Here is a 22,235-nt window from a genome sequence, read left to right as displayed (position 1 = left end):
TATTGTGTGGAAATTTTTTCCTTGAAATTAGTTGTGTGTAATAATGGAATGACTTTTTAAAAAAGAATTTTTGGACATTCATTTTCCCTTGCTTCTTTAATTTTTCCCATTTTCCTGGACAAATTAATTTTAATGATTATTTTATTCAGTAATTTTTAATTATTGTTTTCCAAGAGAAATTTACCTATAGATTATTGACATCTTCAAAATTGTTAGGCCAGGTATATGGTATGCTTTGTAAGAGATACAGATCTCTCCTCTCCAAATACAAACATATATATTTGTGTGTGTGTGTGTGTGTGTGTGTGTGTGTGTATAGTTTATATACATGTTTATATTTACATATAAAAAGCCATCTATTTTTCTGTGTCTTCTTTTTTTCCCAATATATGAAATTTATTGTCAAATTGGTTTCCATACAACACCCAGTGCTCATCCCAAAAGGTGCCCTCCTCGATACCCATCACCCACCCTCCCCTCCCTCCCACCCCCCATCAATCCTCAGTTTGTTCTCAGTTTTTAAGAGTCTCTTATGCTTTGGCTCTCTCCCACTCTAACCTTTTATTTTTCTGTGTTTTAATATTCACCCTAATTTTTATTCAGGAATACTGTGGTTTTTCTTCATACTCTTATCATAGTTTTATTTTTAATCTTTTTTTTTCTTTAAATTTTTTTTAACGTTTATTTATTTTTGAGGCAGAGAGAGACAAAGCATGAACAGGGGAGGGGCAGATAGAGAGGGAGACACAGAATCTGAAACAGGCTCCAGGCTCTGAGCTGTCAGCACAGAGCCCTATGCGGGGCTTGAACTCACAGACCGTGAGATCATGACCTGAGCCGAAGTTGGATGCTTAACCGACTGAGCCACCCAGGCGCCCCAATCTTTTTTTTTTTTAAGTTTATTTATTTTGAAAGAGAGAGAGCAAGCATGAGCAGGTGAGGGTCAGAGAGAGAGGAGAGAGAATCCCAAACAGGCTCTGCACCGTCAGCACAGAGCCCAATGAGGGGCTTGAAATCATGACACAAACTTGGAGATCATGACCTGAGCTGAAACCCAGAGTCAGATGCTCAATCAGCTGAGCCACCTGGATGCCCCGGTTTTATTTTTATTCTTATGGAAAGAAGATATTAAGCCCATTTTCAAATTGTTTACATTTCCTGCTTTTAAAATTATTTTATGCTTCAAACTATATTAATTTTCCTAAGCTTTTCCTAAATTTGTATTTCTACCTTTTTAGATACATTCGTCACTTATTATTTATTACTAATTTTTGATTAATCGAATCATTTAGAGATGTTGGTTTACCTCTGAATACAGTTGTGATTGCATCCCACAAATTTTTCTATATCCTGTTTCCACTATCATAATTTTAATTATTCCATTATTTTATAATTTTGGTTTTTATATTCCCTTTGATCTTAGAGCTATTTGGAAGAATAATTATAACTTCTCCAGTTTTTGTTTGTTTGCTATCATTTTGTAATTTACTTCCAGTTTTCTTGCAGACATCGAAGAATAATGCCTATCTTTTGCTTTGGCAATCGTGATTTGTATTTTGATTTAATAAATGGTTAATTTTAGTAAATGTTCTATGAACAATGGAAAGAAAGCAATTATTTTTTTGTAGATCATGGAGTTTGTAGAATATACAAAAATGCATGCATCTACATACACACATACACTCATCCCAACATATATTATCAGTCATTATTATTTATATCCTATTACCTTTTTTTGTTTTTGTCACTTGTTCCTTTAAGAACAAAAAGAAGTATGATAAAACCTACTCACTCTTTTTTTTTTTTTTTAACATTTATTTATTTTTGAGAGACAGAGAGTGACAGAGCATGAGCAGGGGAGGGGCAGAGAGAGAGGGAGATACAGAATCTGAAGCAGGTTCCAGGCTCTGAGCTGTCAGCACAGAGCCTGACGCCGGGCTTGAACTCACAAACGGTGAGATCATGACCTGAGCTGAAGTAGGACGCTTAACCAACTGAGCCACCCAGGTGCCCCTGCTCGTTCTGTTTTTATTATGATTCTATAAATTTCTCCTTATATTTCCAGTATTTTCCTTTATTTACTTTGATGTTATATTATCTACAGCCTGAATATCAATGACTAGCATAACTTGTTAGTACTACTATTACAAATACTAAAAAAAAAAAAAAAAAAATTGAGCATGTATCATGTGGCAGGTATTGAGGTGGGTGTTTTAAATGAATTTTTACTTAGTACAGCTCTATAAGATAGATACATATATTTACCACTTCCAATGAGTATTCTGATAGATTGTATTCATTTAGAGACACACAGATAAAACAATTTATTGTTTTACATAATGCTTCTTGCCTTTAATGATACCTCCTTAATGTTAATGTCGTGACCCTTGCTTCCTTTTTGTTTGCATTTGCCTTGTATATCCCTGTCTGTCTTTTAACATTTAATCTTTATGTCATTTAGTGTGGTGTTGGTATATAGTCGATACCCTACAAAAGAATATTTGTGGGATGAGCAGTCTTTCAGAGTCTCTTTGTTTGGTATGTATGTTTTCTAGAAGGCATATAATTGAATGTTGTTTATGATGAGTGTGAATAGATATTAGGGGAGTTTAACACACTTACAGTTATTGTGTTAACGATATGTTTAATTTACTTCTGACGTTTAGTGTTTTGTTATTTTTTTGTGTTTCCTTTAATTTTCTTTTTTGCTTTTACTACTGCCATATGGACTGTGAGTTCTTTGATTAAATATACATACAAATTCGTTTGGAGAGTGTACATCTTGTTTTTATTCCACTTTTGATTGACATCTGGCTTGTCCTGCAGCTGAGTGCATTCACACTGTTGGCACAATAATTGGAGTTTCCATTATAGCTGCTTCACAAGGCTTTACATGCCAGCCTGCAGTGAATCATGCTGACGGTCATGAATTTCTCTTTTTGTTTATGATCTCATTTGAAATAATTTATTTTTTTGAAAATGAAACATATTTTTATCACACAATGTAGTCTTTATTAATTTTGTTCTCATCATATAACAAATGTTAAATGATATGTATTGGTTATCTGTTATGTACACAGTGCTGCTGAACTATGTGAATTTGAAGGAGAAAGAACACAAGCACAAAGTGGTATTTTTCTCCGTTTTTTTTTTCCATAATGTATTTTTAATTTTTTATTTATTTTTTATTGTTATTATTTTTTAATATATGAAATGTATTGTCAAATTGGTTTCCATACAACATCCAGTGCTCATCCCAAAAGATGCCCTCTTCAATGCCCATCACCTACCCTCCCCTTCTTCCCACCCGCCATCAACCCTCAGTTTGTTCTCAGTTTTTAAGTCTCTTATGCTTTGGCTCTCTCTTTTCTCCCTGTTTTTAACTTGCTTAAAGTGTAATTGATAGGAGAACTAGATGTATATCCATAAAAAAAAGTTGAAAAACTCAAAAGCTAAAATATAAGTGATGTCACTGGCACTGTGTATAAATAAATGCTAATTGAGAAACATATGCAAAATGTGCCATGAATTCAGAGGTCAGAAACATTGCCTAGGATTGAAATAAATGTTCAGAGAGATCTTCCCTGAAGAAGAAGGAAAACATCCCAAGGTGGTGGATAGTGGGGAAAGGTGTGGAGATGGGCATATACAAACCATGTTGATGGGATGGCAAGCAAATAATCATGGTCACTTCACAGGTTTCATGGAATTGGAAATGCTTATTAGGGTAAAGGATTCATTCTACAAACACGTGTCAAACACTTAGTACCCAGAGAGCATACAGAAGGTGCTTAACCAAGTGTAGGGCAGAGGCATGTCAGAGAAGGCTTCCATTTGGAAGTACTGCCAGAATGGAATTGTAAGAGACAAGCAGGAGTCCAATGGGTAAAGGTTTCAGTCATGGGTGGGAAAGTTGGAAAGAAGTGTTTTTTTGGCAGAGGAGAGCAAAGATATGAAGGCTTACGGGTGAGAGAGAACATGGTGCTTTTGAGAACCACAACCATTTTTCTATGATTGGCATATAGAATGTGAATGGGAGAACTTGGTGAAATGGTTAGAGGGAGAAAAGCTTCCCCACATCATGAGGGCTTTGGGTACTACACTGTAGGCTTTTGGACTTTATCTACAAGGCCAGGGGAGCCTCAAAGTGATGGAAAGTGGATTATAGACAGGAAGATTGAAAGTGGAGAGATGGGTTGAGAGATTAATTCAGGTGAAAGATGTCTAGGGACTGCACAGAGGCAGTGGCCATGGGGATATATTTGAGAGTGATTAAAACATTAGAAGTGACAACCCGATATCAAATGGGTAAAGGAGCTAGAAATAGGGCAGCCACGGATTATTCTTTGAATGCTGCTTGGAAGTTAACTGGAATATGTTTATCATTATAGAAAAACACATGAGAAGGAAAAGGTTTGCAGGCCAAGGTGGCGTTGTGGGGTAGGTTGAAATACTTTTAGGTTTTATACATATGGGTTAAAGGTTTTCTTCTTATGGTATTTTCCTACCAAGTTGAAAGTAATGGGGTTTTAAGTGTCAGCATTTCCTTAAGATCGTCATGAGTGTGTAACACGTATAACACTGGTAAAATTACTAGGTCAATAAAATATGTGTAAATGCACAGACTTGTTGGTGAGACAAAAATTTATTTAGCTACCAATCCCATAAATGGCCAAACAATTAACAATAATAAAGTCTGTTTCAGTAACAAAGCCTCGCAAAGACAGGGAGATGTGGATGCCTTTCAACAAAAGAAATTCCTTTCTTCTCAGATGACATGTAAACTGATGTCATTTCTCATTCCATAAAGAAAAAAAAAAGATGAAACTTGCTATGGTTCACAGTATTCCAATGATGACATTCTTCCTCAAAGTAGTCTAAAAAAAGACATTGTGAACAAACTTGTGCTTCCTCTGCCAGAAATGCATGCCTGGCTATAATGCAAGCCTTTCATATTCAACCATTTAGATAATAGTTTTTACATGAACTTTCATAACATTTATTTACTGCCATAAATGAATGGACCAACCAGGGCTGAAGGCAGGAATCCAGTTCCTCAGCAGTTAGATTTCTCACTGCATTATCTCAACTTTATCAAGTTTTCTCTGAAAGTAGTATTTCCTGTCAGTATTTCATAGGCAATGTGAAATGTTACGGGTGTCTCAGTTTAGAAGTTTTACAGTTCTGCCTGCTTGTGAAACACATTAGCCTCACTCCATGAAGATCATGCTCTAGTTATAAATATTTTGACTACCCAGAACACCCTTTTTTAAGGGTGTATCAACCACATCTTCCTTCCCCTCCCCTCTTGCCGACTGATTCACACTCTTCTATGAATTGTTGCAGCAAAAAACCAACCAACAAACAAAACCAGGCAGACTGCCTATTTCTGAAGACAAGGCTTTCTGTATGTTCACCTGGGTAAAATGGTGAGCTATGCCTTGGGCTGATCTGCTCGTAGGGTTTAACCAGGATAGATGTGTTGATCACTAATGGAGGAAGACATTTTTGTATGATAGGTTTTCCGTTGACATAGTAGAGGTGATTGATGGTGAGCCTGGTCTGGAAGAGTTTGAACTCAAGGTAGCTCTGCTAAGCAGACATCTGACTTGTTGAAGTCCTGCCACCCCCTCTAGTCCCTACGTGCTGAGGCATGGGGTTCCCTCGGGTTGAGCTGGTTAAACTGGACAAACAACAGTCTCCCAGAGCAGACTCTGGGGCCATGGCCTGGAGGCTGGCTCCTGCCCTGGCAGGAAGTTATGCCCACGTGCTTGCCTTCCTCCTCTCCCACTCTGTTGGTGCCAGGCACAACCAGACAGGAGCAGAGGATGGCCATGGACAGGACAATTGGTGCTTGACTCTGACCTGCTCCAAAAGCCCTATCTCCAGAGTCTTCCCAGCTCATGGCTGGCCTCTATGGGATGGGCTAGGATTATAGAGCAAATTTCTGGAACCTCACCCTTGGTGGCAGAAAATGCAGAACCAGATGCAGCTGTGGAAGAAGCCACTAGATGGTTGAAAAAGGTAAAAATAATTTATCTCTTAAAATAAAATTTGAACTGTATATTTTCTCTCCTAAAGTAATCTAATTGCTTGAAGGGGGGGAAAAACCTTAAGACATTAGAAGGAAAGAAAACAATTGGAATCTTTTACTTGGGGAAAGCAGAGAAATGCCTTGTTGCTAACATTTGCTGCTCTTAGAGCTAAAATCAAATCTCTGATGTCTGTATGAACAGAGATGCATAGAATGTAAAAGATTCCCAGATACCAGAGAACTCCCAAGAGCTTCTATTTCATTCTCTAATTTAACTGTCACCTTTATCCACCTCTATGCCTATTTGCTGAATAGGAATAAAGAGGGAAATTCAGCAAAATTTGTCTTCACAAAGGGCATAGGAGAATGGGGGAGTCATTTCCATAAGAGGTAATAAAAGTTATGATACAAGTTTGGCATGGTCTCTCTGGAAGCACTTTCACTGTCTTCATAGCCCTAGTGCCTTGCACAGCTCTTGACTTGTAGTTGTTCTTATTTGTTGGATGTTGTATTTGGCTGCCATCAACATGAATTTGAGCCATTTAAGCTAATTCTTTACACACTAACTCTTTAATACAGTTTCATTTATTTAATTTATTCATTCGTTCACTGGCAAATGCTTAGAGGCAGAGCTACTCTATAAGACCAGAAGCATATGCAATGAATATTAGTGCAATTCCAGCCTAAATGTTGACATTTGCATAGGTAATATAGAAAGTGGTTTATTTACAAGTGAAAGGATATTGTGTTTAGGGGTTGTTTAGTGTATTAAAAGATAGGCAAAAAAATGTTATGCAGAAGTTTGTGTGATTAATTAAAATAAAGCTATGATATGGTTCACCTCCCTCTGCTAGTGAAGATATAATTTTGTTTATAAGCATCTCAATGCTATAGAATGACTTCAGAACATTCTGGAGAATGTCTCTCTTTCTACTGAATTCCATTTGAGTGGCCTCCGAGGGGCCCTCCATCCCCAGCCTAAAAGATACCTTCTTCAATTCTTGCATATTTTCCTCTTTATAGGAATGATATGTGCTGACTCTGCTTCTTTACCTCGTAGTTATTCATTTAAAACATTATGAAATATTTAAGACAATGTGTATAGAAGAACATAGTCAAGACTCATGTTTCAACACTCAGCTGAACAAATAGAACATTACCAGTAACACTGATGCTCGTGGGCACCTATCCCTACTCATATCTCACTTTCTCCCAGTACACAATGATGCCACCACTATTCTGAATTTGGGGTGAGGTAATTATCCTTTCCATATAATTCTTTTTTTTTAAAGATTTTATTTTTCGTAAGTAATCTTTACACCCAACGTGGGGCTTGAACTTTCAACCCCAAGATCAAGAGTTGCATGCTGTCTCAGCTGAGCCGGCCAAGCACCCCCATGTCATTCTTTGTAATAGTACTAAGTATGTATGTATGACTAATCACTATGTCATATTATTTGTCATACTTTTAAGCTTTGCACAAATGGTACTCTACTGAGTGTATTTTTCTGTGACTTGGTATCTTCTCCATATTTTCAGTCATTATTGTGGTAGTGAGATTCATCCATGATGATAGTGTTCAGTGTTGTATAAAATTCCGTGGTTTATCTATATACTCTCCTGCTAATGGATATTTCGTTTTCTTGCAACTTTTATGTCAAGGAGTCAGGAGAGATATCAGCACTATTACTTGGTGCAACCAGGGACTCGCTGGCAGCAAAGTGGGAGATGGTCTCCCAGTACCCTTTCCAGAGATGTGTTTGAGCTCATGTGCATTTGGATGCACTGGGGATGGGTTTTCTGCAGAATGGATCCACCAGTGGGATGTCTCCATCCTGTTGCTCTGCCTTTTGGTGAGCTTAACAGGAGAAGACCCTTGTAGGAGTTGGGGATGGTCAGACTGTTTTGGTGTCAAGCAGTTTGAGGATGAAGTATGAGTTGTTGGTAGTTGTTAGGCACATAAGCTACCTAACACCTGGAGTTTGGGGAACCCATGGGAAGTGTAACTCCTCCTTCTTGGAAAGGCCCCTTTTATTCAATTAGTTTCTTACTGGGAAATTTGGAAAGTTCCTTATTGATTATCACTTGTCACCCCAAACCAATTTTTTCTTGTTTCAAATAATGTTGCCGTGATCATGTCCCCTTGTGTCCATATGCAAAAGTTTTTAAAGGTCTATATTTAGGAGTAGAATTGCTGAATTATAGGGATTGTGCCTTGTCAGATTTACTGAAGGTTACCATTTGTTTTTCAAATTACTGAACCAGTTTATACTCCAACCAGTAATACATTAGAGATCCCATTGTTCAAGATCTTCTCTAATGATTGATATTGTACAAATTTGTTTAAAAATTTTTTTTCATTTTATTTATTTTTTTTGAGGCTGGGGGAGAGATGGAGAGAGAACCCCAAGTAGGTTCTGTGCTTATAGCACAGCTTTTTTTTAATTATTCTTATTCTTAATCACTGTGGGCTTGTATTCTTTTATTTGTTGCCCTTAAAATTCTATACGTATGCTTAACTTAATGCAATAGCAGTGTCTTCCCTTACGAAAAAAATCTCTTATAAACTTCTTAGTGTAAAATATTTTAGTTCTACCTTGTTTTTGTGCTTTCCTAATTTGACACAATCATGTGGCTATTACATGCCAATGCTTGATTAGATTTACCTATGCATTCATCAATTTCCTTGTCCACCGTTCATTTCATACTTTCTGTACTCATTCCTTTAGTGAAAGTCTATTCATGGTAAACTTGAAAATTTTTGCTTGTCAGAAAATACATTTTCTTTGACTTCACTGCTGAGTGGCAGTTTAGGTAGGTAGGAAACTGGATGTGGGAGTTATTCTCATGGCTTCTGAGAGATCTGCTATCATTGGAATCTTAATTTCTTTGTGTCATTCTAATATGTATATGTATACACACACACACACATATACATATATATACACACACACATACATATTTGAAGGTACTTTCTCTTTGGCTGTTTTTAAGGTCATGTTTGTCTTTGGTGACCCATAGAATTGCTATGGTATTCTAGGTGTGGATTAAAAATATATGTATTTACATTAAAAAGGATTTCCCCTTAAAATTTTTGGTACTTCCCTAATCTGAGTGATAAGAGAAGATAGGATTCAGTAGGCAGAGAGGGAAAGATTAGGGCCTGAGGTCCCTCGATGGGGAAAAATACCTATTTTGGAACACTGCTGGGAGTGTCTGACCACGGCAAGCTCTCTTAAGCATAAGGATCCTCTTAAGAATGTAACAGACCCCAACTACTCCCCTCAGGTTTCCCCTCTGGAATTTGATAAAAGACCTAAGTATGGCCATAGACCACCCCTCATACAATGGAAATGATCCAATCAGGAATGGACAACCCAGCACCTAGAACTACCAGCACCTAGAACTACTAGCCAATAAGGGTAAAACCTGAGGAGGAACAAGGGGAAAGGGAGGGGGGAGAGCTGACCAGAACCTTATAAAACAAGGACCCTCCCTGTAGTCCTTGGGCATTCACTTTTGAATGTCCCCTCTCTGTAAAGAGAGCTTTCCTACTATTCTAATCTTATAACAAACTTTTGCCTGCTGCTCATTTTGTATCCACCTCTTGATTCTTTGAGGTGGTGAGACAATGAATCCCAGGTATTGTGGTAAAAAATCCTGCAACAAAGGCTCATTTGACAAGATGTAGGAAAAGAAGTTCAAGGTACCTAGTTAAACTTTATTTCCAGATAATTAATACTTTTCAAAGTATTAAGTATGTCCCATGACATACTTAATTTGTCCTAGATTTTATCTGGCTACTCATGGTTAGATGATGGGGAGGTTTTATTTTCCTGACAAGACCTGAGGTTGATAGGATCATTTTCCAGATTGTCTTCTTTTTGTAGGTGAGTAGATTTTTTTTTTTTTCCTAAAAATCCACCATTTCATGGAGCATCCAGTCTTTTTTTTTTTTTTTTTTTTTTTTTTTTTTTTTAATTTATTTTTGAGACAGAGAGAGACAGAGCATGAGCAGGGGAGGGGCAGAGAGAGGGAGACACAGAATCTGAAGCAGGCTGCAGGCTCTGAGCTGACAACACAGAGCCCGACGAGGGGCTCGAACTCACAGACTGTGAGATCATGACCTGAGCTGAAGTTGGACGCTTAACCGACTGAGCCACCCAGGTGCCCCTGGAGCATCCAGTCTTTCAAAGGTCTTAGGTTTTGTGGGCATCTAAATTTGAGCTCCCCATCTTGTGAAGGTTTTGTGACCTGTTCACCAAGTGGTTCTAGGTCCCTGGAAGGGGAAAATTCCACCCTCGTAGTGACTGATTCAGCATTTGTTTTCCTTTCAGGGTGTGTTGTTTTTGTTTTGTTTTGTTTCCTTCTTGTTTTGTTTGTTTGGTTGGGTAGGTAGTGTCCTTTTTAGCTCTTAGGATGTTTCCCCTTCCTTTCAAGTGAGATCTGTATTTAAAAGGGCTTGCCCTGTTTTATCAGTTACATTGCTGGAAGCAGAAACACTTCCCTTCATTCTAACCAAACCCTTGCCTTTACCACTGATCTAAAATTGTTATCTGAAAAGTCTGCCAGGGATGCGTTATTGCTAAATCCAACTGTCTCTTCTTGAGAGTTGCCTACTTGAAAGCTTTCATTTCTTGGCTAACCTTTCTCTTCCACTGACTTCTGTGACTCTGATTTCTTCTTATTTTTCTCCCTCTGTGACCTGCCCTTGTCAGTGTTCTTTAATAGCTCTTTTCCATTGTTTCTTCTTTAATTTAAACATGCCTCTTCAAGACTGAATATATACCTAAGCTAGTGTTCTGATCTCCAACCTCTGTAGGCTGACTTTTATGTTGTTTTCTAGGGTTATCTTTCAAAAAAACAGATCTTATGACTCTCCTTCCCTTGAAAATCTTTGATAAATTCTTATTGCCAAAATATATAATCTTAGCATTATAATTTCTCCATAATATGACCCTTAGCCACTCCTTCTTGAACTTTCCCAGGCACCAAAGTCTCCGTGTCCTGTCCTACTCAGTCTTTCTTGGGCCCTAATGATGTTTCACTCTTTGTCTTTGTTCATAACCCTAGAGTGTCTGCTGTCACTCTACATATTGAAATCATATGCTTCCTTCAAGGTTAAGCTTGGATTTCACCTTGGTGGAGGTTTGACCCATTACCACCTCTGCTGGCTCCCTACTTTATTTATGCTTGCCTGCCTTCCTTCCTTCCTTCCTTCCTTCCTTCCTTCCTTCCTTCCTTCCTTCCTTCTTTCCTTCCTTCCTTCCTCGCTTGCTTGCTTGCTTGCTTTCTTTCTTTCTTTCTTTCTTTCTCTCTTTTTCTCTCTTCCTCTCTTTTCTTGTAAGTTTGAGAGAGAGAGAGAGAGAGAGCGCACAAGCAGGGGAGGGGCAGAGTGAGAGAGGGAGAGAGAAAATCCCAAGCCTATGCTGGTCAGCAAAAAGCCCAACTTGGGACTGGATCTCAAGAACTTCGAGATCATGACATGAGCTGAAATCAAGAGTCGTCATGCTTAACTGACTAAACTACCCAGGTGCCCCTATACACGCTTTTCATGTGCTGTCAATCATAATTATTTATGTAACTTTCTCTCTCTCATGTGTATTTTTTGAATACAAACTATTCTCTTCATTTTATGACCTTGAGTTTTCTGAGCACAATGCTGTATGTTTGGTAGCCTTCAACAAATTCATTGATTATTTAATTAAGTTGCTTGTCTTCAGTGGTTATGAGGACAAATTGGGACTTAAAATATCAAACCTGGTTTTACTAAAAAAATGATCAACTTAAAAAAATTGTTAGAGCTTCGTAAGCAGTATTAATCTTCATTTTCAATTTGGAAGAGTATTTCTCTTAATCTCTTATATTTTCAGGGGAGTCCTATTTTTATGTGAGATTTTCCATCAGGCTGATGGTCATAAGACTGGGAAATCCTAGGATCTCATGAAAAAGTCCTCCCAAAAAGCATCTTGTAACTTTCATGGCCTTTGAACTATGTTTATTTATTTCCCCAAATCTCTTTTTTCTTTTTCTACTTTAAAATTATTGCAGTGCATAAATTACAATAGATGTATGCATCTTATGCCTATCTAGAACATTTGTTCTAATAGATTTCACTGTTACATCAGCCTTCAAGTTATTTTTAAACACCTGTGAATCTAGTGTTCTCTCCCTTTTCTCTTTTGGTGTAGGGTTGCCAGAATTTGCATATCAAAACACAGGACATCCAGATAAATTTGAATTGCAGATAAACAATGAACAATTTTTTACTATATGTCCCAATATTGCCTGGGACATATACTAAAAAAAAAAATCATTATTTATCTGAAATCCAAACCTAACTGGGCATTTTGAATTTTTTTTTTTTTTTTTAGTTTATTTATTTTTTGAGAGAGAGGGAGAGAGAATCCCAAGCAGGCTCTGCACTGTCACTGCAGAGCCCGGTGCAGGGCTCAAACTCAAGAACTGTGAGATCTGAGCTGAAATCAAGACTGACTGAGCCACCCAGGCACCCCATTTAACTGGGCATTTTGTGCTTTATCTGGCAACCCTATGTGTGTACCACTTTCAGCTTCTTAGTTCCTTATCATCATAATTATCTAAAAAGTATACAAAGGGTTTCTACATTCAGAAATGAAGATTCCAAAAAAGCGTTTTCCCTGGAAAGCTATCAAACAAAGATTCCTTCGCTTGCAAATGTTCTGTGTAGAGAGGAAGGTAACATGGTAACATTCTAAAGTGGGATGGTGGAAAAAGGAGATTGTAGTGAAAAACTGGTCTCAGCTAGCGGCATTTACTAGCTTAAGTATGTTTCTGGTAATTTTTCCAATACAACTAACACATTGTGGCAGGCACATCTGGGTGACACACACTTAGTAAAAATGCCTGGGAGAAAGCATGCGTGTATATGTGTTGAGTTAAACAGCCCTTTGTTATGAGGGAGTGGAAAGGGGCCATGAACATTGTGCTGAAATGCAAACTAATTGATGGACAGTATAATCACCACCTTAGTTAGCACCCCGGGACTCTTTTCATACAGGCAAGCTGTAAATTTAAATGGAAACCAAAAGGATAGCATATAGCCCATAGCTCAGCATTCCATTACTTCATGTATGAAATATTCAATGAGTAAGAGAGAGGTGTAGTAGACAATAGCTGGGGAGGAGCTGCACAGCGGTGAGAAGGTAAGATTGAAGTGGCTGGTAACAATCTCATTCTGCTCTTGTGCAGATAAGCGTTTCTATTTGAAGGATTAAACTCTATTCTTTGCTCAGGATGAGGCAGGGTACCTCTATGTGCTGAGCAGTCCCGTGATCTCTTCTCTTTGGCCCAAGCCCTAGACACTGAAGTCTTTTCAAGACTGTGTGATTTGGGGCAAGATGGATTTATTCATGAGTCTGATCAATCATGGTGTATGTATCTTCATATAACTAATATTTAGTGTCACTGAAAGTGTCTGAGTTTTCTAATCAGACTGACTTGGATTCAAATCTCTCGTAGCTCTGCCCTTGGGATCATGACATAAACTTACCCTCAGCTTATTCAGCTATAAAATGAAGCTAATACTGTTCACCTCTCAGGTTTGTGATGTGGACTACACCAGGTTTCTTAGATGCAAACCGACTGGTGTTTGTAAACTGCTTTGTGAAAGGTAGTAGTGCCCCTTTCTATATGCGTGCTGTCTTTATGCCCAGCTCTTTGGCTGAGCCTGACATGCGGGATGGTGCCCATCTTCCTGCGATCATGTACTTCCCGCCTGCATTTGTTTCTGAATATCTTGAGACACCTTACTTTCCCGGTGCATTGCTGATGAGGGAGACTGTTTGCCCTAGGCTGGGTATGGCAGGGGGCTGTCTTTTGCCATGACGACCCCAGTCAGCTGGCACTGTCTGCCTGAAGTGATGTGTTGAGAAAGACTGTGAGGCTCCCCTGGTTTGGTGAGAAAACCCGTGGCTGGTGAGGAAGGCTGCCATTTGCATGGGAAGGGGAAGCAATGGCATCTGGGCTGTGCCATGTGTTCTTGATAGCCTTCTCCTTGGTCAGGTTGTGAAGGTGGCAGTTGGCTTCAGGAACATCATGCCTCCTGTCTATGCCCTTCCCTCCGCTTCTGGTGCCACCTTCCCCACATTCACTGCTATTCACATACTGGCTTTGTGACAGGAATCATGAAGGAAGAACTCATTCGTTTCTGTTAGGATTTGGGCACTTACCAATCGTTTCCTTCTGCACAGTGTCCTGGAGGAACAGGCACGGTGCTCTGGACCAAGCGGCCAGTCTCTGCAGATGAAAGCTGGTTGTGGTCAGTCTTTGTGTGTTGCTACTACAAAGCAGCCTACACGGCAGGATCTGGGGAAAGAAAGTTCTCCTTCAAGCCATCCATCAAGCCCCTTGCAGTCCTAACCTCTGAAAAAAGGTTCAAAGACTCTGGCTTTATATATGATGATGTGTAAAAAAAAAATCTATTCTATCCAGGCAACTGTGTGGATGAAATGATTTTTTTACTTTCAGGGAAAGGCCAAACAAACCAAAAATGCCTTCCTCACTTTTCAGCTATGGACTGGATTGCTCTGATTACAGTTGTATTTCTTTAACTTAGACCTCCATTAAAAAGTAAATTTTGGGGCTGCTGGTTGGCTCAGTCAGTTAAGCATCTAACTTTGGCTCGGGTCATGATCTCGCAGTTTGTGAGTTCGAACCCTCCGTCGGGCTCACTGCTGACACCACAGAGCTGCTTTAGATCCACTGTCTCCCTCTCTTTCTGTGCCCCACCCCCACTCTTGCTCTCTCTATGTCTCTAAAAACTAAAATAAATATTAAAAAAAAAGCATAAAGTAAGTTTTCCTGGAAGAACCTAAGGGTGGCAGCGTGGAAGAAAATATTTGAAACGAGGGTAAGGAGGCAAGAAAGAGAAATGACATCACTGTGAATACAAAATAGAGACTTTCTAGGAGGAGATGGACAATGTATGAGGCAGACAGGATATGACAGAAGAGTTCTGGGGAACTTCAACCTTTCAGACATCTACAAACCAGGCTAAAAGAAGGCTACTTGAAGTTTTAAAAAGTAACATTTGCTCTGACTATTCTGGTAGACATTTTTCAAGAATGTGGAAAGTATACAAAAGAAAATAAACATTTCTAATAATCCCACAGCAAGGATTGACCTGGCCAGTTAACATTTTGGTGCCTGTCCTTCAAGTGTTCTTTCTTTTCCAGCACAGACATTTACACATTTGCATATGAAGTATTAGCCCACGAGGCCCTTGTGTACCCAAGACTACAAGATAAGGTCACCTGGTTAGTTTTCTTTAACACTCATTTTTTAAAAAATTTTTTTGATGTTTATTTATTTTTGAGAGAAAGAGACAGAGACAGAGACAGAGTGTGAGCAGGGGAGGGACAGAGAGAGGGAAACACAGAATCTGAAGCAGGCTCCAGGCTCTGAGCTGTCAGCACAGAGTCTTACTCAGGGCTCAATCTCACAAACCAGAGATCAGGACCTGAGCCGAAGTTGGATGCTTAACTGACTGAGCCACCTATGCGCCCCTCTTTAACTCTCATTTTTAATGTCTAGTTATGCAGAATTGAGTTCCAATAATGTAGTTGCCAGAAAGTGCACCCCAGCAGCTTCTGAGGGTTTTTTAGAGGCTTGGTCTCCTAAATGCTCAGAAACAGAGTGTTGTTCCACTCTGGCCTCCACCTCATACTGCTGTGCTATGTCTGCTGCCCATGTGACATGAACAACTTGATGATTCCTCCTCAGGCCTCCCCTGGTGACCGCTGGTAATATCATCACTAGACCTTCCGCAACAAGACACTGACTATCTCTTGGCTTTGCCTTCTGATTCTTGGGACAGAACTCCCATAATTTCCCAATGCATAGCTGGGAACAGGCTTTGTTTTTCAGAAGAATTTACTGAAGTTTAGGGGATAGGAAAGAGAAATGTAAAGCAGAAAATAAATTAAAACTGCTTGTAGGAATGCCCACTCATAAAGTTGCACTGGCCCTAGCCTCGCTGGAAGTGGAAATCCCTCTTTCCAGTGGAGTTCAAGAATTGCCTTCAGCTTTCAGTGACTGCCCCAGTGTTACTCTGTTTTCCAGAATGATTGAAACAGGAGCTTCCATTCTCTTCAGAGAATAGAGGACCCCAACCCCACCCATAGGGGGTTGGTCTATCTGGCCATGGGGACAAGTAATTTCCTTACACTGGTCTCAGAAAGAATTTCCTAAAGTCTAGGTTATTGCTGTATCCAGCCCAACAAGGGCCTTAATTTCTGGATCTTTTCTGACCTGGAAGATAAGATCGAATCTGTATTTCTACCAAGGTGCCAAGCTACATCCCCTACAAAAAACTGCTCACAGAACAACATCACATTTTTTAAAAACAAGCCATGATTTAAAGGTATGTGGTTGGGCCCCTTAAGCCCAGGTTTAGAGAAGAAACGTTCTCTAAAGGAACCACTCTTCAGAGTTATAATTTTTAAATGCAACTGTTCTATACTTACTAAACAGAACATCTCAGTCAAATTTTTTTGCATGTAGATTGCTTCAACACATTTACATATTCACTCTTGCTCTATTTTGCATAACTTCAAGGGACCACACAGAAGCCAGGAAGAATCTCTCCAAAGAGAAAGTGAGATACTGCATGCAAATGTTATGCCCAGAATTTGTGATCCTCAAAGACCACTAGGGAGCTGAGTCCGATGCAAAAGCAAAGAGCCTTTATTCGAGCTAGCTCGAGCTCAATCCCCTACCTGCACCAACGCAGCGGTGAGATACCAGGGAAAGAGAGCGAGTTTCAAAGGCACAAAGGTTTTATAGGGGTCTAGGGGCAGCCGACTGGCTGGGGAAGTGGCGTGTTTTGATCAGGAAGCTTGAATGGGTGAGCGGGAGGTCACTCAAGGGGAGGAGGCGTGGTCTAGGTGAAGGACACAGAACAAGATGGAGTCGGCTGGCGTAGGCCCGCCCTTTCATTCCCCCCTTGTCATGTAGCTTACGGACCCAATCATGGGACCGGCTGCATTTATGGTGACAAGGAGAACAGAGTCTGGAGGTTTACACAAAGTTCTGGGAACCAAGTGTCCCTGGGGTGGCTCTGGGACGTCTGATGTATTGTCCCCGAGCTGGTGTCTATGATCTGCCAGGTGATGTTTTGGGAGGCGTGGGGACTCCCGGCAGCATGAGCAATGACAAGCAGAGTTAACAGAGTTACCAATATTAGGTAGGTCGAATGCGCTGTAGCTTGAGCTTGAGCGGGTTGTGTTGGTTCCGACTGATGGCCCATCGCGTGACGAAGTCCTTCCGGATCGAGGAGGGGTCCGCTGGCTGAGCGTGGGTGTGATGGACCCAGGTCGCGATGCCATCTACCTTGAGAGCGGTGGGGGTTGTCAACACCACGATGTAGGGTCCCTTCCAGCGCGGCTCGAGAGTCTCTCGGTGGTGCCTCTTGACGTAGACCCAGTCTCCCGGCCTGTACTGATGAGGTGTCAGGATTGGGCCAGCCTCATAGATGGCACGGAGGCGTGGCCAAATGTCCTCGTGCGCCCTCTGGAGCCCGCTCAAGGAAAGAAAAAGTTCTTGATCTTTAAACTCAGCAATAAGTTCAGCTCGAAGGCTGGGAATAACAGGGGGTGGCCTGCCAAACATGATCTCGTAGGGAGTAAAACCCAGAGTGTAAGGAGTGTTTCTAACCCGGTAAAGGGCGTACGGTAGGAGAGTCACCCAGTCCCCGCCAGTCTCCATGGTTAATTTGGTAAGGGTCTCTTTTAGGGTTCTATTTATTCTTTCTACCTGTCCTGAGCTCTGGGGCCTATAAGCACAATGTAATTTCCAGTTTGCCCCCCACCGCCTTGGCTACTGCCTGTGTTACCTGCGAGATAAAAGCTGGTCCATTGTCCGATCCTACCATGGCAGGAAAACCATACCTGGGTAAGATGTCTTCTAGTAGCTTCTTAGCCACCGTCTGAGCCATTTCATGCTTGGTTGGGTATGCCTCCACCCAGCCAGAGAAGGTGTCTGTAAATACTAAAAGATATTTAAAACCATACTTTCCTGGTTTGACTTCAGTGAAGTCAACTTCCCATTGGGCTCCCGGTCTGGTGCCTCTGAGCCTGGTTCCTTTTTTATTTGATGTGGCCCTCGCGTTGGTGAGTTGGCAGGTCTTGCAGGCAGATACAACTTGCTCTATTTTGGTGTCCTGTTGGTGAATCTTAATTCCGGCATGTCGGATTAAGTCTTTTAATTTTCGGGCCCCCATGTGAGTAGACCGATGCATGTGCTCTAATATTGAGACTCCGAGCTGGTCTGGCAACCCGAGTTCCTTGTTAGGTGTATACCACCATCCCTTTGTCTCCTGGGCCATGGGGAGTTTCTTGATCCGCTGTAACTCCTCCTGGGAGTACTTGGGCTGGTCTGGTAAAACTGGGTCTCCCGGGTCCGGTAGTTGTATGGTCATGGTGGGGACTGAAGTAAGGGCTACTACCTTGGCTGCCTGGTCAGCCTTTCGATTACCTCTAGCTACTGGGTTATCAGCTTTTTGGTGCCCTTGGCAGTGGATAATGGCAAGCTTGGCAGGAAGCCATAAGGCTGTAAGCAGGTTAAGTATCTCCTGCTTATTTTTTATAGTCCGTCCTTCTGCCATCAGTAACCCCCTCTCCTGATAAATTGCCCCATGAATATGAGCTGTGGCAAATGCATAACGGCTGTCTGTGTAGATGTTAAGCCGTTTTCCAGCTCCCAGCATCAGCGCCTTGGTGAGGGCTATGAGCTCTGCTCGCTGGGCTGACGTTCCAGAGGGTAGAGCTTCCGCCCATACGGTGTCAGTTTCGGTGACCACCGCTGCACCCGCATACCTGTGTCCGTCTCGCACAAAGCTGCTGCCATCAGTGAACCAAGTAGCCTCAGCATCGGGGAGGGGCCGGTCAGTCCGGTCCATCCGGAATCCATGTACTTGTTCCAGGATTCCCGCACAGTCATGTAATGGAGCACCTAGGTCAGGGTCGGGCAGCAGGGTTGCAGGATTGAGGGCTGCACTGGGGTGGAACCGCACTCGTGGAGGGTTGAGTAGGAGGCTCTGGTAATGAGTCATACGTGTATTGCTCATCCATCTATCCGGAGGCTGTTTCAGGACCCCTTCCATGGCGTGTGGGGTCGTGATCCAGATCTCCTGTCCTAGGGTCAGTTTGTCTGCATCCTTGACTAGGAGTGCTGTCGCCGCAATAATTCTTAGGCATGGCGGCCAGCCGGCAGCCACTGGGTCTAGTTTCTTAGACAGGTAAGCCACTGGACGGTTCCAGGGGCCTAAGGCTTGAGTTAGAACCCCTTTTGCTATTCCCTTATGTTCGTCTACAAAGAGGTGGAAGGGTTTCGTAATGTCCGGTAGGCCCAGGGCTGGGGCACTTAGGAGGGCCCTTTTTAACTGATTAAAGGCAGTTTCTTCTTTTTCAGCCCATTTAAATGTTTTCCCCTCTTTGGTAGCTTCATATAGGGGCCTGGCGATCTCAGCAAAACCTGGAACCCAGAGGCGGCAGTAGCCGGCTGATCCTAGGAATTCCCTCACTTCTCTTCGGGAGGTGGGAGTAGGGATCTTTAGGACAGTTTCTTTTCTGGCTTCTGATAACCGCCGCTGTCCGCCCTCCAGGATATATCCCAGGTAACTTACCCTCTCCCTGCATATCTGAGCCTTCTTCGTGGATGCCCGGTATCCTAAGGCCCCCAGGGTAGCCAGCAGGTCCTGGGTCCCTCGCTCACAGTCTTTGGCAGTGTCGGCAGCAATCAGGATGTCATCTACATACTGTAGAAGGGTGAGGCCAGGGTGCTCCCTTCTGTACTCACCCAGGTCCTCGTGTAGTGCCTCGTCGAAGATGGTGGGTGAATTTTTGAATCCCTGAGGTAGCCGTGTCCAGGTGAGTTGCCCACTGTAGCCCTCCTCCGGATCATGCCACTCGAAGGCGAACAAGGGTTGGCTCTGGGGTGCCAGAGGCAGACTGGAGAAGGCGTCCTTTAAATCTAGTACAGTATACCAGACCCTGGAAGGCGCCAAGGAGCTCAAGAGAGTATATGGGTTGGGAACAGTTGGGTGTACGTCCACGACCCTCTTATTTACTTCCCGGAGGTCTTGTACCGGTCGGTAGTCATTTGTGTGAGGCTTTTTGACCGGCAGTAAGGGGGTGTTCCAGGCAGACTGGCAAGGAACTAGAACCCCTAGGCTTCGTAGTCTCCGGATGTGTGGCTGGATCCCCTTCCAGGCCTCCTGAGACATGGGGTATTGTTTGATCCTTACCGGACTCTCTCCTGGCTTGAGCTCTACCAGGACTGGGGTCCTATGAGCGGCTAGTCCCATCCCCCCTGTCTCTGCCCAAACCGAGGGGAATTCTTGTAGCCATCTGTCTATATTATCCTCTCTCGGGAGTGCCTCCTGGTGGAGGAGGTATTCATCCTCCAGTTTCATGGTCAGGACCTGGATGGGGTGGCCCTTGCCATCGGTGACCTGAGGCCCCCCTTGTCTGAAAGTTATCTGAGCTCCAATCTTGGTCAGTAAGTCCCGTCCTAACAGGGGGTAGGGGCATTCTGGTATTACCATAAAGGAGTGGGATACCCGGCCCGTTCCCAAATCTACTGTTCTTCGGGTAGTCCATGAATACTGGCTCATACCAGTTGCCCCTTGTACCCAGGACTTCTTGTTGGCTAGTTTTCCTTGTGGGGTGCGGAGGACCGAATGTTGTGCTCTGGTGTCAACAAGAAGTCAATAGGGGGACCCTCCACTTTAAGAGTTACCCTGGGTTCGGGGAGAGGGTCCGAACCCTGACTCCCCTAATCACTTAGTTCATCCAGCTCTAGGACTTTTACTCGATCAGTCTTCCCTTCCCGCCGGCCCTTTTCGGACAATCTCAGGCCCAATGCCCTATCTCCTTGCAGTATGCGCACTGATCCTTCTGCAGCCTCTGCTTCCCCCCCTTGGTGGTGCTTTTACCTGTTTCTTGTGTCGTCTGCCAGCTGCCAGAGACGGCGGTCTCGTTCCTCGGGGAAGTCAGCAGTGGTAGCTAGTAGTATTCTGGCCAGGTCTTGAGTCTGCTTACTGCTGGCAGCCGCCATGGCGCGAGCCTGCTTGTCCTCAGGAGGCTCCCGGTTATTATATACCTTTTCGGCTACCACCAGTAAGTCCTGCAGACTTTTTTCTCCTAGTCTATCTATTTTCTGTAATTTTTCTCCTAATGTCTACGGCCGATTGGTTTACAAAGGCCATGATAACAGCTGCCTTGCTTTCCAGAGCCTCTGGATCCATGGGGGTATAGGTACGGAATGCCTCCATGATCCATTCTAAAAAGGCAGCCGGAGATTCATCTTTTCCCTGTTGTACATTTCCTACCTTGGCCAAATTGGTTGGCTTTCTAGCAGCCATTCTGAGACCCCCCATTAGAGTCTGGCGGTAGACCCAGAGCCTCTCCTTACCTTCTGCCATGTTGAAATCCCACTGGGGCCGAGTTAAGGGGAAGGAGGCATCTATCTGAACTTGGTTGGTGGTGGGATTCCCGTCTGCGCCCGGAACTAGTTTTCGGGCCCCATTGAGGATTCTTTCTCTTTCTTCAGTCGTGAACAGGACCTGCAAAAGCTGCTGGCAATCGTCCCACGTGGGCTGATGGGTAAAAAGAACAGAGTCTAATAAATCAGTAAGCCCTGCCGGTTTCTCAGAAAACTTTGGATTCTGAGCTTTCCAACTGTAGAGGTCACTAGTGGCGAAAGGCCAATAGTGATGGGGCTGATTCCCCTCCGCGTCTGGGGGTCCGGTGGCTCGCAGGGGCAGAATAGTAGAGTCAGCGGCGGAGGCGGATTGCTCCCTCTGAGCCCTTTGTCTGGTAAAGGGCGGGCTTCCCCCTGGAGCGTTTCTGCCTCCCGCTCTCGGAACAGTGTCTGCCTCCCCCGGAGGGGGAGGATGGTGTTCCTCCGGCATCCTAGAGGGGTTATACAGGGGAGGAAAAATTAATTCTTTTTCAGTACCCCCCTGTAGGACAGGGTAGAGGGGTGCTGAAGGCTGGGTAAGACGTTTCCTCTTCTCTGTCTCCTGCAAAGCAAGAATGGGTTTTGGCTCCGGAGGGAGCAGGGTTAGGAAGGGCTTAAGCCAAGAGGGTGGGTAGAGGCGTAGTCTGAGTCTGTCCCATAACGTCCGTCCAGTAAGTCCACAGAGCAAAACAGAGAAACA

General features: G+C 42.6%; 1 protein-coding gene across 2 annotated transcripts in view; it reads left to right on the top strand.

Moving 5' to 3' along the window:
* NCKAP5 (NCK associated protein 5) overlaps positions 1–22,235 on the top strand; it is a 974,188-nt gene that overhangs the window by 29,669 nt on the left and 922,284 nt on the right. The window contains exon 1 of one of the 2 annotated variants that reach the window (XM_045034780.1): positions 5,508–6,024. The exons of the other annotated variant lie outside the window; for it this stretch is intronic. The gene's annotated coding sequence lies outside the window, so the exon portion shown is untranslated. Of the gene's footprint in view, positions 1–5,507; positions 6,025–22,235 lie in introns of those variants that run through there. 2 annotated transcript variants of the gene reach the window in all.

The sequence above is a fragment of the Felis catus genome, chromosome C1, assembly GCF_018350175.1.
Source record: "Felis catus isolate Fca126 chromosome C1, F.catus_Fca126_mat1.0, whole genome shotgun sequence".
Classification (NCBI taxonomy): Eukaryota; Metazoa; Chordata; class Mammalia; order Carnivora; family Felidae; genus Felis; species Felis catus.
This window is presented reverse-complemented; position numbering and strand designations above follow the sequence as displayed.